Below are 16,046 nucleotides of genomic sequence, written 5' to 3' on the forward strand. Positions count from 1 at the left end.
AAGAAAGGAAATATAAGAATAAGTTACTCGGTAAAATTAGGCGATAGGATTCTATGATTATGATTAACCTGAAGTTGAAATATGTTTCTTATGATTCAGCATTCAATAAAAGAAAATGAGGGAGCCCTATACATAACACCAGGTTATTGTTGATGAAACCATAATTACCAAGACTGCTCTTAATTGAGGTGACACTACTCCAAGAAATGAAGTAAAATCATAGTTAGAAAACAAGATTTTAGTGTAGGACCTGAATAGTACTAATAATAAAGCACAAAATTATGATTCTTACATGAATCTATTATTAAATTTAGGTTAAAATATTTGTAAAAGTTGAAACTTAACTGGAATATTAAAAGTGCTTTTTCTAAACTACTAAGGTTGAATAACATTTTGAAGAATATTTTTACAGAATTTTTATAGGATTTGGTAGAAAAACTACCTAAAAAGTTTAAATTGTAGTCTTAAATTTAATTTAATACCTACTGCCTAGTCTTTAACATTCTACTGGAAACTAAATAGTCATAGTAATAACCAAACAAGTACCAGGCAGAGTTAAAGAAGTTTATGTGTATCCTCTCTTTCAATTTTTAAAAGAACCCTATAAGAATAGGGATTATTATTATCCATACCTTTCATGTGAGACATGTGAGGAAACTGATAGGCTTCAGAGTTTAAAGTGACAAAATTCACTGAGATAATTAAATTATAATGTCATATAAGTAATGGGTGCTCAACACAAACCCACGAAGTCTTATTACTTTATGCATACTCATAAACCTTGTGATATATTGCTATCTGTTTTTTTAAAGCAAACCTGCTCATCTTCATCTGCCCCTTTTGGGTTCAGTTGTACCACATTCTACCAGTTACCCAAATACCCATATATTCTTGAAAACTTCAGTACTTCAATCTCTGAAGCAATTAATAGTAAAGTATCTTATGTCTGTCTGATAAATGTCAGTTTGGTCTGTCCCTATTCCTCTCCTTTACTTACTTGAACTGTTAAGTCATGGTTGTTAAAAACACAAATCATGTCCATCTATACCACCACATCTCCCCACTTCAAAACCTGTGAAGGTGCTCCACTGCTTATAGAATAAATTTCTAAAGTAGGACCTACAAAACTCTGAGTAGTCTGTATCAAAAATACTCCTCAACTCCACTTTACCTCTTCCCTTGTGCACTTCATTCAACTTTCTTAGTGCTCTGCACACATGGCATGTACATTTACACTGCCATTACTTGATCCATGCCACTCTATCTACCTGGACTGCTCTTTCCATTTTTACATGCTGGTCAATTCCTATTCATCCTTCAAGACTTTACTCAAATGTTGCCTCTCTGAACACATTCCATGTCTCTCTCTATAGATATAGATAGATATCGATGTAGATATAGATATATCTTCTCTAGGACTTTACACACTGCAGTAATTTTTTTTTTCTTTACTTGCCCATCTCTTCTCACTAAACTCTGAGGTTCAAATAAGTCAAAACCATACATTTCCATCATAGATTGTGTTCATTTTATCTTCATATTCACAGTACTCAGCACAGTATTTGACACAGAGAAATCACTCAGAAAATATTTGTTGGATGATTGATCATAAGCTGCCACTTTTTCACAAGGATCCATTTTCTACTATGTATTTGGGAGGAAAAACTCTCCCAGAATGAATTACTAAGAAATGATCATTTCATAAAAAGCAATTATATATTATGGTAATTATAACTTCACTTTATCCACAATAGTGGCTAAAACGTTCCTTTCCTTTTATGGGGCTGTCACTAAGAAAAAGACATCTTCTTTCTTCTACAGTATCTTTCCTGTTACTCTTCTAGACTTGCACTGTTTTTTCCTACTTTCCTCAATAAACAATAGCTATAATGAATAAGCAGAAAGAATGCTCTCCAAAATACACAAAACATATTTCTTCTACAAGTGTACTTGTTTCTTCCTAGTGGTAAATGTAGGTAATGTGCTTTTCCCCCCCTCTCTATTTTAAAGGATGCATCAATGCTAAATGTACTTATACTGCACCTATTAGAGAATTCAAATTAACAGTTTGGAAAACTTGATATATTGACAATGGTGGCTAAAACTTTTTGTAGGTTCAATATCTTTAGAACATGACCCTATTGATCATAAAACTTAACAATGAATTCAATTAGTTAATGAATACTCACTGAGCATCGACCTGTGGCAGACCCTTTGTAAGCCTTTTATAGGAAAGATGACATGCTACCCTTAGGAACCACAGGATGCAGAGAGATTTAAATATCTTCTGATGAAGCATTTTATACTATTCTTCCATACTCTTTAGCTAATTCTTCTCTTTAATTTGCATATAAGCCTAAAAGCAGAAAGGGGGGAAAAAGTAAATGAAATTTGCTTTAATTCATATCACAGGCAAAGCTAGGTAGAAGACAGCATAAATTTATGACTAAGACACAGGGTTTCTATCACTGATTTCTATTGTTAAAAAAATCAGCATATGGGGTTTCCCTGGTGGTGCAGTGGTTGAGAATCCGCCTGCCGATGCAGGGCACACGGGTTCGTGCCCCGGTCCGGGAAGATCCCACATGCCGCGGAGCGGCTGGGCCCGTGAGCCATGGCCGCTGAGCCTGTGCGTCCGGAGCCTGTGCTCCTCAACGGGAGAGGCCACAACAGTGAGAGGCCCACGTACTGCAAAAAAAAAAAAAAAAAAAAAAAAAAAAAAAAAAATCAGCATATGGAAATATAAGATAAATACAAGGCTATGATTAAAACAGTGAAGGAGACAAAAATCACAATTTTTTTTTGTCTATACTATCCTGATTTTGTCTTTGGTTTTTTTACCTCATTGTTTTTATTGTCACTCTTCAACCCCCAAATCAGTGGTGTGCTGGTAAAATGACCCTATAGAAAAAAGGAAAAAAAAAATCCCTTAGTTTATCATTTGCCCATTTCCATGATGTAAATACTCCGACCATGGTCAATTTCAAACTACCAAATATGAAGTTGGTAAGAAACGCTAAAAATCAGCTTCACAATCAACGCAAGCTGGCTGCAATTCACCAGTGGATCCCCTTCACAGGAATGCAGCTTGAAGCACAAACAGACACACAAACCTACCTTCTGTCCACATTAATAGATATTACATCAGCTATTAATACATTAATATGAATTTTACTCATTGTATTAACTCTCCCAACCAAGGACATTGGATTTTAAATATCATCATTAAATTTAGAAAGTAAAATAACAACACTATTACCCCCATATAATAACTGTAAATCTCATGAATCACACTTGAATATGCTATCTATTCTGTGCAGGTTATACAGCTGTTTGTTAAAATGGTTAAGTTAGAAGGCTTAGATAGAAGTGGTTTAGAAAGATTACAATGTATATTTCTTAATATAAAATCTTATTGGTTGAAAATGCTTGCATCAATTTCTTACAGTACCTACAAGATGGTCGGTACTATAAGCTTTCCTTATATTATTGGGAAAACATCACTATTATTACTTAAAATTTAATGCTGATATAATTTCAGGAAAGTATTTTAAAAGCAAAATTCATGGAAATTAAATTTATTTAAATGATAAAAACAAAACATACTATGGACTAGTACTTTCTAAATGGTGAGCAACATTATTCATTAAATTAAAAAATAGAAATTGTTTAATTCATCCAGCTAGAGTCTGAAATGCAACATGTAGTCACTGAAGAAAAATATGTAACAATTGCTTCCATAGATTTTGCAAAATGAAAATGAAAATGCCTTTAAGTAATAGCCAGAAATAGTAAGAGAATAATTAAATATCTTAATAATTGTTAGTTTTTCAAATGAATCACCTTCGTAGAGAGTAATGCATTCAGCAGATTTCTGCCTTTGGAAATTCAATTAATTGTGTATTTTAATATAAATGCTTTCTAACTGCAATTCACTTTGATCATTTAAGAAGCTCAATATTGAGTTCTTTAGACTAAGATAAAGCTGTGAGAAAAATCCTCCATGATATTCTTCTATATTTTGGTAGTTTTACTTTTAAATAAAATTCTGACAATATCCCTAGAATAGTATTAAGTATTTATGTTTGTAGTAATATACAAATTATTTCATGTATTCTACATTTTTTAAGTATACAAGAGCATGATAGAAAGTTCTAAGAAATTTATAGTTCTGACAGACTTAGTCACTGCATTTTTAAAATAATCTGAAAATATTTTATCCTGTTATTTGATGTAGTATAAACCTTTTGTTTAAGTTCAATGTTCAGAAAAGAAAATAGTAAAAATATTAACCAATATGGATTTGGAGTTGCACTTAACTTCTGAAAATCACATGTACCTGTTTAAAGTATGTCTCCCAGGGATCCATGCATTTATTCTACTATATCTTTCCATTTAATCTTCTTTATTTTTTTCTTCTTTTCCATTACTACATGGCCCAAGGTAATTAAAACTGTCCAGGTGTGAAGCATCTTCAGCTTTTAGACTTACATAATTTAGAATTCCGTGTGTGTGTGTGTGTGTGTGTGTGTGTGTGTTGCTGATCTTAAACATCTGTGCTTGTTCAAGATTAACTTTAATACTAAATGAAGCTCTCTCATTGGTGAATATCTTTTTCCTAATGGTTAGTAAGCAGTGAATTATCTACTGTGTTCTGTGGTGCCCCAAATTTGTTTTTTAGAATTTGATGATGTGAGTTCTAAAATAAATGCTTTTTACTTTTTTATCTTGTTTCTATTGGAACTGATTGAGTTTATTATGTGTGATATCTCAATGTTCTTATCACTTGGAAGTAACAGAAATGTGTTTCCTTTATCTTGTGGCACCAGGGGGCCCAGTGTTTTGCCTTAGAAAGCTAGAACAAGACTTCTTGTGAAGAGTAGACTGTTTCTATTATTTTCAGTAATAGAAACAATTGTCAAAGTAACTGTGATTTGCATAGAATTACTGTGGATTAGGATTTTAATGTGATTTCATTTCATTAAAATCCTTAGAATACAGTGTTTATAATTCAATGAGGAAATAAAGAAAATCAAATGTTTTATAAATGACTAAAAATTATTCCATTATGCCAGATACAAAGAGTTTACAATACAAAATATACATCATCTAGCTCTACATGTACTTGAAGTTGCACTATGCAGTCCTTGAATAGCCTACTCATATATTCATACATATATTTTTACATGTATTTATATTATCAAATAATTATTTAAGAAAAACAATGAATAATAAGGTGAATCAGAGTGCATATTAGAAACACTGGTCATATGTTTCTTTATAGTTATTTAAATATTCTTTTAGTTTTTTTTTTTTAAATTATCCCGTCAGTCAGTTCATAGATCTCCAACACAAAACAAAGGAAAACTCTACAGTAAGTATGCCACAACACTGTGTTAATAAAAAAAAACATAGGGAAAACCTTTCCAGTGTTTTTTCTCTCATTGATTCTGTTTATGTTTCACTAGCTTTATTAGACTTCCATGGAAAAAGGGTATCAGAACTAAGGAAGTTTAGAAAGTGGAACCTCTGTGTCCCACACATGGAGAGTCACAACCCACAAATTCAGGGTTCTGAGCAATTGTGCAGTAAAGAAAACTGTTTAGTTTTGTTTATCCTAGTATTTCCCAAGTGCACTTGACCAGAGAACTAGGTTTCAAATAACCTCTCTAAGCATCCAAAGATCTAGTATTCCACAGAAAATTCTTTATTGAATGCTATTCTGATCTAAGCAAGTACTCAAATGTATATAACAAATTATCTTGTAGCCTTCTCACCTTTTCAGCACAGATCAGTTAAGCTAAATCTAAATCCACTCTGTAGAGTGTTTGTACGTATCTGGCCACAAGACCTTATCACACTACCCATAGAGAAGAGCTGCTTAAGTCCAGGGAAGGACTCAACATCTTAAAGAAATGTGCTGCCCAACGTGCATGCATGTAAACTATGTATCCAGAGTCAGGTACAAACTTGTCACATAAAAGACCAACATGTTAGGTTTGCCTAATATAAATATATGAAAATTTTCAAAGATGGGTTGGGATAGCTTGTGAACTAATCACATCAGAGCCTAACATATCAGGGTTCACAAAATATAAAGTTAAGCTTTCCTGTTTCTACTGCAGAGGAGTATGCAATTCCTCTCCCCAGCTAACATTACAAGGTTGAATATCTTGTCAAAGACTCTGAAAACTTTGTATTACATTCAGTAACCATGATGGTCTACAAAACCATGTGGGAAGTGAGCACCCACACCTGGAAGGAGACAAATGAACCAGTGCAAAAACCTATCTAAAAGTTAAAGCACTACGTGTTTCTCTTTCCACCACAAGGAAATCTGTGTGTGATAGGTTTAATAGTAAGATGTTGTTTAGACATATTAGATGACATATGTTGAATATTTTTGAATGTTGAGCAATCCTAATGGAAAATAAATAATTTAAACCTTGTTTTGTAAGACTTATGTTCAAAAGGTTAAGTTTTAGGAAGATGAAGCTTATCCTTCTCACTTTGATTTCATTGGTTCATGCTTTATAAAATACAGTAGCAATGGACCAAATTTTAAAAATTACCTTCTTGTACATTTTGACTTTCTTTTCTGAGTTTCTTATCAGGTGTTCTCTGAGATACAACCAGAAATATGTCAAGCCTTCCCACCTTCTGTTTTAATGTGCAAGAAGGAAAAAGGTGTGGAAGAGAATGAACAATCTTTGAGGGCTTTTCACTCTTTCAACATCAAGTGTAGGGAGTGAAATGAATTTACATTCTTCAAAAAAAAAATGTTTGGAATCCAACATAAAAAGATGGAGAAGTAAATTTCTACATTATAAAAAATTTCTATCTCAGCATCATAGTATCTTCACACTCTTCACCTTCAATCCCAGGGCAACTCTAGCAGTCATTTATAGTTAATTTTCAACCTCCCATGAATTAAGGTGGGTAAATAACCAAAAGACACATATAAACTGAAGGGTTTCCTGCTTTGTGGGAATTGGAACTCTTTTGGCTGTGGGAGTCATTTTGGGAATTTTATTCTAGGTTACTCGTTTTTAGGTTGGCTTCTTGGGTAAGTAACCCCTCCGGAGTATAAAAATTGCTAGCCCAGGGCTTCCCTGGTGGCACAGTGGTTGAGAGTCTGCCTGCCGATGCAGGGCACACGGGTTCGTGTCCCGGTCCGGGAAGATCCCACATGCCGCGGAGCGGCTAGACCCGTGAGTCATGGCCTCTGAGCCTGCGCGTCCGGAGCCTATGCTCCACAACAGGAGAGGCCACAACAGTGAGAGGTCCGCATACCGGAAAAAAAAAAAAAAAATGCTAGCCCAATATCTGGTATGAGAAAGTGAGAAATAAAGGTAAGAAGTAAGAGATGGGGAGCATTGCCCTGGAGATGAAATTCAATAGGAAATTCTATAATTGTTAGTTCTTTGCCATTTGAATTCATGAAAATGTTGTCTCCTCACAAGTCTGAATTTTTTTAACTTCAAAAATAGTTACAAAATAAAAATCCTTATGTTTATCTATGCATACCTATCTATTTATTTGCTTTGCAAATACAAAAGCTTTAGTTGATAAATGTGTGAGAGTCTTACTTTTGGAAATCCCAACAGTTATATAGGCTTATTTATATTACTATGAATTGGTTTTTATTTTAAAGAAAAAGCCTAGGCAATCAATATATACTTTCATTTTGGAAGATTCTAAAGAGGTATTAATCAAATCAAAATTTTTTTAATTTCGAGGGGGGTTATGTAAGAATATATCCTCAACAGTTATTGTTGGTAATTCTTCCAAAAGTAGCAGAAAAAAAATGTATCTAAATGAAATTTATGATTTTGAAAACTTTATTTGAATTGATAGTTTTAGCCTCCTCTGCAAAAATGTTTTCAGATCATGTAAATGAATAGTTTTTCTTCCATTCTTTAGAGACGATATCAAGCTGAAGTGAAATTCACTGATGAAAAGACTAAATTTCTATTTAAGTTACTGTATAAAATTGACCTTTCACATATATGAGGTAATTATAGTTTGATAAGGCAATAGCTTTTTTTTTTTTTTTTTTTTTTTTTTTTGTGGTATGCGGGCCTCTCACTGCTGTGGCCTCTCCCGTTGCAGAGCACAGGCTCCGGACGCGCAGGCCTAGCGGCCATGGCTCACGGGCTTAGTTGCTCCGCGGCATGTGGGATCTTCCCGGACCAGGGCACGAACCCGTGACCCCTGCATCGGCAGGCGGATTCTCAACCACTGCGCCACCAGGGAAGCCCAAGGCAATAGCTTTAAAGCATATTAATTTATAGCCAATAGATAATAAAATATATAAGAGAAAAAATAAAATACCATGACTTATCTCTTTTCTATTAAGAACTCAAAAATGTATCATTTATTTGGACTGAAAGAGCCAAAAAAGGCAAGATAGAGCAGCCATTGTGAAAACGTTAACTCTGTAGTATTGAGACGAGTACTGCACAAGAGTATTTTTATTTTCCAAACTTGTTTGGCGAAAGATTAACAGAGGTTGTTCTCTGTTCAAAATAATCCCAATTTTTTTTCCTCTTCCCTAAGGACAATGAAAAAGAGTTCTCTTTTTTCTGACTGATACATTCTAAGTGACTAAATTATGGGTGTCAATGATTTTCTTTTAATAGCATTATTGACACTTTCTTTTCCTGGATTACTTTCTACTCAACTTTTTCCTCATAAATCTCACAGAGTTCTCTTTACTCTAACTTCCTTTCTTCATCTTGTTTAATAAATAGGTACTGTCTCTGTTTAAGTCCTTAGGTTTTTCTCTCTAAACTTATAATGGTGTCTTGTATTACAAAAGAGCATTTATTTTTTTAAAAAATCCCTTCATAAAATGAATGTGTCTACCTAGAAGTAAAATGAGGTTGGAGGGTTGTTGTTTTTTTTTTTTTTCCATTCTCAACTACTCCTTAAAAAGTAGAGCACAAAAGAGTATGGTGTTGAATTATATTGAGATTTAATTAAGCTTTAAAAAGATAAAAATGAAGAAGGACATCTATATTTGGAATTAGGCAATTTTTAAATTTAAGAAATAGTTTGGCCCTTCTCCTTTACACCAGTCTTTTTCTCCTAAGGATGTGCTTTCTCTCATATCTTTCTCCATGTTTCTTTTTAAATATTTCAAAATTCAATGGTTTCTTTGCCAACTCTGCTTCACTTGTATTTTTTTATAGATACTTGCAACATAGCTTTAAAATTAGAATATTATTTAAGGCAAAATAAACTAAATAATTTTCATAAATAATGCAATTATGGTATAATTTATTTACATGCCTGAATTTATAATGAGGTCAGCAACTGGGGTTAATATTTCAGAATTTGAAATGAGTTGTTTGTTTGAAACTCCCATTGAGAGAGAGGGAGTGTGTGTGTGTGTGTGTGTGTGTGTGTGTGTGTGTGTGTTTTCTTCAGGACAGATGCATACTAAGCAATGGAAACTTAGAATAATGGCCCTTTAAAATAAACTTTGTAATTATTTATGTTTCTAGATGAAACAACAGAGCATATTATTTTAGGAGAAATATACACTGATGCATATGCATACATACATTCTTTCATTACTTTATATAAAACTGGAAATTGTGAATAGAACATTAAGTCCCTGCTAATCTGAGAGACAGTGCCATTGAAATGTTGAAAAGAATATTTAATTGAAATAGACAAATCAACTGTTTGCCTTACAGTAGGATTTCAGAAATAGGGAACAGTTCCTTTCAGGTTATAAATGATTAAATTAAAGACTTGAACTCAAGAGTATAAACACAAAGAAAAATCCCTGATATCTGGCGCGTAATCTATACAGTACCTCAAATAGAACACTGGGTGGCAATGTTTACCCACTTTTATTTTCATTTTGTATTTTGCAACAATTCAAAAGCTGAAAAACTGAAGGACAAACTGAACTTTCTTGTCCTCAAGGTTATTTGTGGGTCCTAAGGCACTGAGAAAAATCTCTTCTTTTAAAGGTGTTCTAATTTCTTTGTTCTGCACACAGAAAAGAGCTCTATAGCCTATTCCTGAAATACCGTCCTCAATCCATTAATTGATCCTACCAAAGAGAAACATGCTATGGAGAATTACCAGTGGATCCATAAAAATGAAATAAGAATTTCTAAGGAGATAGGAAAAAATTATAAAATATAGAAACATGAAAATAATTTGGAATGCTTATTCTTGTGATTTAAATATTGAGGGGTGACAATGAACCATTTCTGAATCAATGGCAGTATGGCGAATTTCTTTTTCTGAGTTTGATTGACATTAAGAACTATTTAGTAGAACAAATCAGATTAAAAATTAAAAATACAATGTTCAAAACAGTCAAAACCAAATAAGTCCAACTTTATTTTAACTAAATTTTTTCTATCAATCCTTACAATCAAATCTAGTGCTGGCCCTGGGGGAAAGTGTTGAGGGAAAATAGACTACAACAACTTCCTATTTCATTTTCAGGGCTCACCTCCAATCTTAAATAAGAAACAGAAAAGGACCTCTGATGCTTTTCTGGAGAGTACTGGGAAGCTTCAATTCAGTTGTTTGGGCTTTCTGGTGAATACTTCCTGCCAGTGGCATCAAAAGTGTTAAATGTCCATGACCAGAAGTTCCCTGGAACCATCCTAAAGGACTGAATTAACTAAAGCTCTGAGTGGAACTCTTAACTCCAAAATCATTGCGCCATGAGAATTCTAGTTAGAATGGATTTCAACCTGGTTGTCACACATAGGACTTGTGTTTCACAATATTAGTAGTTTCACTCGAGACAAAGCAAGGTTTACTATTATATCATTTCTTGACCTAGAAATAGGCTTTTAATAATTGATTTGGTTTTGATCTTTCTCTGAATTTATTTTGTATCATTGTAACATTCCTTATCTTATTGTAGCTATCTTGTACCCTTTGAAATGGGAGAAAAGATGACAGCAAGAAAAGAAAGGAGCTTCCAAACTTCTCTATCAGAAATATAGTAAAAATGCTAATGAGAAAAAGGAGAAGAAAACAGTTGCAGATGACTGCAAGGAATATATACTTGCTATAGCTCACTGGAAATAAGATAGAGAGGAATCTCCTCCTGCAATAGGTTGCAATTGTTCTTCCATAAAATGCAGTGCATTACTGCACAGAGAGAGGGGGGGAGAGAGAGGAAAAATGAAAGAAAACTCCACTGAGTCAGACCTTAATTTTCTATAGCTAACATAGATATAATTTTTAAAATAATAAAGATAAATAATAGAAAGAGACACATTTAAAATGGTAACTTTTCTATTTATAACTTTTGAAAAATATCATTAATTTTAAAAACTACGTAGGGGCTTCCCTGGTGGAACAGTGGTTGAGAGTCCGCCTGCCGATGCAGGGGACACGGGTTCGTGCCCCGGTCCAGGAGGATCCCACATGCCGCGGAGCGGCTAGACCCGTGAGCCATGGCCACTGAGCCTGCGCGCCCGGAGCCTGTGCTCCGCAGCGGGAGAGACCACAGCAGTGAGAGGCCCGTGTACCGCCAAAAAAAAAAAAAAAAAAACTACGTAAATTTGAAGATTAGAAATAAGTAGGCAGACTTCCACTCCCAGCCTTCGGTGAAACTATCCCACCACAAACAAGTAGAAAATAGACAAAATATGTGGAAAAAAAACCAAAAAACAAAACTAAGACTAGCACTTGGAATCTTTCAGGGACACTCTTATCTATATTTGTTTCACTTGCTCACCAGAGTTGATCCCTACTTAAATTTTAGGCTCATCATTTTTTTTTTCTAAATCTTTTTAAAAATAAATATATTTATTTTTGCCTGCGTTGGGTCTTCGCCTCTGGGCGCAGGCTTTCTTTTTAGTTGCAGCGAGTGGGGGCTACTCTTCGTTGTGGTGCATGGGCTTCTCATTGTGGTGGCCTCTCGTTGGGGAGCATGGGCTCTAGGTGCGTGGGTTTCAGTAGTTGTGGCACACGGGCTAGTTGCTCTGGGGCATGTGCAATCTACCCGGACCAGGGCTCCATGTCCCCTGCTTTGGCAGGCAGATTCTTAACCACTGCGCCACCAGGGAAGATCTGTTTTTCTAAATTTTTATCCCTTATGTATATACCACATGTAGACAGTTTATTATTTAGTCTTCCTTTGTTTTAAACTACATCAAATAAACATGGAATCATGAATTCATTTGTAACTTCCTTATACATTATTTTTTTTGAGTTTTTGTTGACTGTGAATTTAGTTTTTCCCTAATATGCATAGTCACAACTTATTTAACTATTTGTCTCTTGTTAAATAGCAAAATCCAAACACAAACAAAATGAAACTTGCTTTTTGTTTAACATATTTTGGTCATATGGAATAATTCGAGCTTTGCAAGACCCTCTGTGATACTTTGTTCAGTGAAAATGCAGTAACATATTTCTTCACTGCTTTTTTTGAAGATCATTTATGAATTTATTTTGTGTCCCATTATTTAGAATTGATATCTCAAACAATGTCAACAGTATCCTTTAACTTGTGGCCACCTAAGTATACATATATGCATGTATTTTTCTCTGGAGGTGCTGAATTGGGAGAGGCAATGAAGATGGGCACAAGAGATTCATATACTCAGCTATGAACAAGTGCTCTCAGCCTTGATTCATAATCCTTTCCTTATTTCTCTTTTGTGGTAAAAAAGGAAAGATAATCACAGGATCTGTGATAAAGACAATTGAATACATGGATTCTCTATCTTCAAACTAATCCATAGTATTATTTGCCTTGTCCACTAACAACATATTTCCTTTTTGATCATAAAACACAAGTAGAGAAATATGTCTTCATAAGGCTAGCTTAGCTGTTGGGAAAAATAATGGTTTTATTAGTCTTATTTATTAATTAGTTCATTAACTATTAGTTTTAAAATTAGAAAATATTTTAGGTTAATTATAATATACTCAATCAATATTGCTCCAACATTTAATTGATTTTTGCTATCAAAGTCTAAAATCTCAGAGTCTCAAAGTCCTTTAAACAATAAAAGTATTTGAAGTTTGTAATCAGTTTTATTGAGGTATAACTTAGTTTCCTCAAGTTTAAGGGCACGATTTGGTGAGTTTTGATAAATGCATACAATGTTATAACCACCAGAGAAATCATAATACTGAACATTTCTATCAGTTTAAATTTCACCAGTTCTTCTCTTAAAATTACCTTTCTGTTCCAGGATCCAGTACAGATGTATTAGTCTCTGGAGCAGCCATAAGAAAATACTGTAGGATGGGTGGTTTAAACAACAGAAATTTGTTTCCCACAGTTCCCAAGGCGGGAAGTCCAAGATCAAAGGGTGGGCAAGTTAGATTTCATCCTGAGTCCTCTTCTCTTGGCTTTAGGGTGGCTGCCCTCTTGTCCTGTGCTCACATGGTCTCTTCTTTGTGCCTGCATGGAGACAGAAGTATATCTTGCTCTCTTCCTCTTGTTATAAGGCCAACAATTTTTACTGGATTAGGGTTCACCCTTATGAACTCATTCAACCTTAATTATCTCCTCAAGGGCCTGTCCCCCAAAATAGTAACATTGGGGGTTAGGGTTTCAACTCATGAATTTGTGGGGGATACAGTTCAGCCCATAGTACCAGGTTATCATACCACATTTACATGTATTGTCTTCCCAGTCCCCTCTGGTCTGTGATATTTCAAATTTATTTTTGATTATTGTGCTAGTTAAAAATTGATATCCTTTGTGTTTTCTTCCTTTTTCTGAATGAACGTGATTTTTAAAGACTTGAAAAGTTTTTAAAAAGACTATTATTTTCCCATTGAATTACCTTGCATTCACTTGATGTGGGTCTATCCTGCTCCATTTACTAAATGGCTGACCTTATGCCAAAATCATACTATCTTGATTCCAGTAGCTTTATAAAGTATTGATATTAGGTATTTTAGATATCTGACTTTGTTCTTTCTTTGATATATATTGTTTTCATCATTTCATTTTCTTTGAATTTCAATTGTGATTTCATTGAATCTATATAACAATTAGGCCAGAATTGATATCTTAGCCACTTTGAGTATTCCAATTCCTAAACATGGTACCTGTCTCCAACAAGATTTCATCTTTACTATAATATTTTGCACTGTTTTTGCACATAGTTTTAAAAAGTTGCCTCAATATTTTTAATGCATCTTTTTTTTTTTTTTTTTTTTTTTTTTTTTGTGCTACGCGGGCCTCTCACTGTTGTGGCCTCTCCCGTTGCGTAGCACAGGCTCCGGACGTGCAGGCTTAGTGGCCATGGCTCACGGGCCTAGCCGCTCCGCGGCATGTGGGATCTTCCCGGACCAGGGCACGAACCCGTGTCCCCTGCATCGGCAGGTGGATTCTCAACCACTGCGCCACCAGGGAAGCCCTTAATGCATCTTTAAGCAATAGTTTTTATTCCAATTTTTTAATTGTTCATGATAGGATTCAGAAGTTGTGTATTAATCTTCTGTTCTATAAACTTACTAATTTTAGTAGCTACTTTGTAAACTTCTTATGATTTTCTACATGTAAAGTCATATTGCTGGTGAATAAACACAATTTTATTTCCCCTTTTTTCTAATGGTATGACTTTTATTCCTTTTTGTTGCCTTGCTGCAATGGCTGAGACTTCCAATAAAATGTTGAATAGAAGTAGTGAGAGTGGATATTCTGGCCTTGATATCCTTGCTTTATTGTTATGTGGGATTTTTTTCAGAAATAACTTTTACCAGATTGAGTGACTACTTTTAAATCCCTAGTTTGCTGAGAGTACTTATAGTAAATACGTGTTTAACTTTGCAAAGTTATTTATTCTGGATATATTAAGAAGATCACATGTGTTTTATTTTGTAGTTTATTAATATAGTGTGTTACATTGATAGATTTTCAAATGTTACATAAACTTTGCATTCCCAGGGTAAAACCCACTTGATCATAATGTATGGTCCTTTAAATACATATTTATAAATTTGGTTGCTAAGATTTTGTTAAAGATTTTTGCATTTATATTTTTCTTTGTAATTCCTTTGGTTTTGATTTCAGGGTATTCTGGGCCTATAAAATGAGATAAAAATGTTTCCTATTCTATTCTATGTTTTGAAAGAGCTTTTGTAGAAATCTTATGATTTCTTTTCTTACCAATTTGGTAAAATTCACCACCGAAGCTGTCTTGTTCTAGAGTCTTTCTTCAGTGACAATGTTTTTAATTACAAATAGTTTTTATTTTTTAATAAATTTATTATTTTGATCTAGTTTACCAAATTATTGGGATAAAGTTATTTCTAATACTCCATTTTAAACATTTAAAATTTATAAGATTTGCCATTTGTCCCCTCTTACTTCCCTGACATTGCTACTGTGTGTCTACTCATTTTTCTTAACTAATCAGACTGGCTAGAAGTTTATTCCCTTTCAAAAAAAAATCTATTCAAATAACTAGTATTGAAAAGCTAGAAGCAGCTTAGATGATTGATTTGAGACATTTTGTCTTTTTCTTTCTTAGCACTAGTTTAGCTGCATCCCATACATACATTTTATGTTGTGATTAATTTTCACACATTCAGATTAAGTGGAAAAATAATATGTAATCATATACATATTTTTCTTGTGATTGCTTTGCTAAGCCATTGCTCCTTTAAGAGTAAGTGGTTTAATTCCCGAATATTTGGATGTTTTTCATATATTTTTCTATTTTTGATTTGTAATTTAATTCCTTTATGATCATAGAAAATAATTCATATGAGTTTAATAACCTTGTATTCATTGAGATGTGTTTTACACCAGAATATATTCTACCTCAGTGAATATCCTATGTATATTTGGGGAAAAAAAAATGTATTGTTAAGTGGAGTATTCAGTATCTAAAAAGACCAGTTTTTACTAATTAGTGTTGTTCCAGTTTTTCAGAGCCTTGCTTTTTTTTCTCTCTAGTTGTTGATTTATTATTAAAAGCAGAGCTTTAAAATCTCCAACAGTAATTGTGGATTTATATTGTTTTCCTTTTATTTCTTTCATTCCATTTCAGTTACTCTGAAGCTCTGTTATTAGGAGCAAGTACACC

The sequence above is a fragment of the Kogia breviceps genome, chromosome 16, assembly GCF_026419965.1.
Source record: "Kogia breviceps isolate mKogBre1 chromosome 16, mKogBre1 haplotype 1, whole genome shotgun sequence".
In the NCBI taxonomy this organism is placed as follows: domain Eukaryota; kingdom Metazoa; phylum Chordata; class Mammalia; order Artiodactyla; family Physeteridae; genus Kogia; species Kogia breviceps.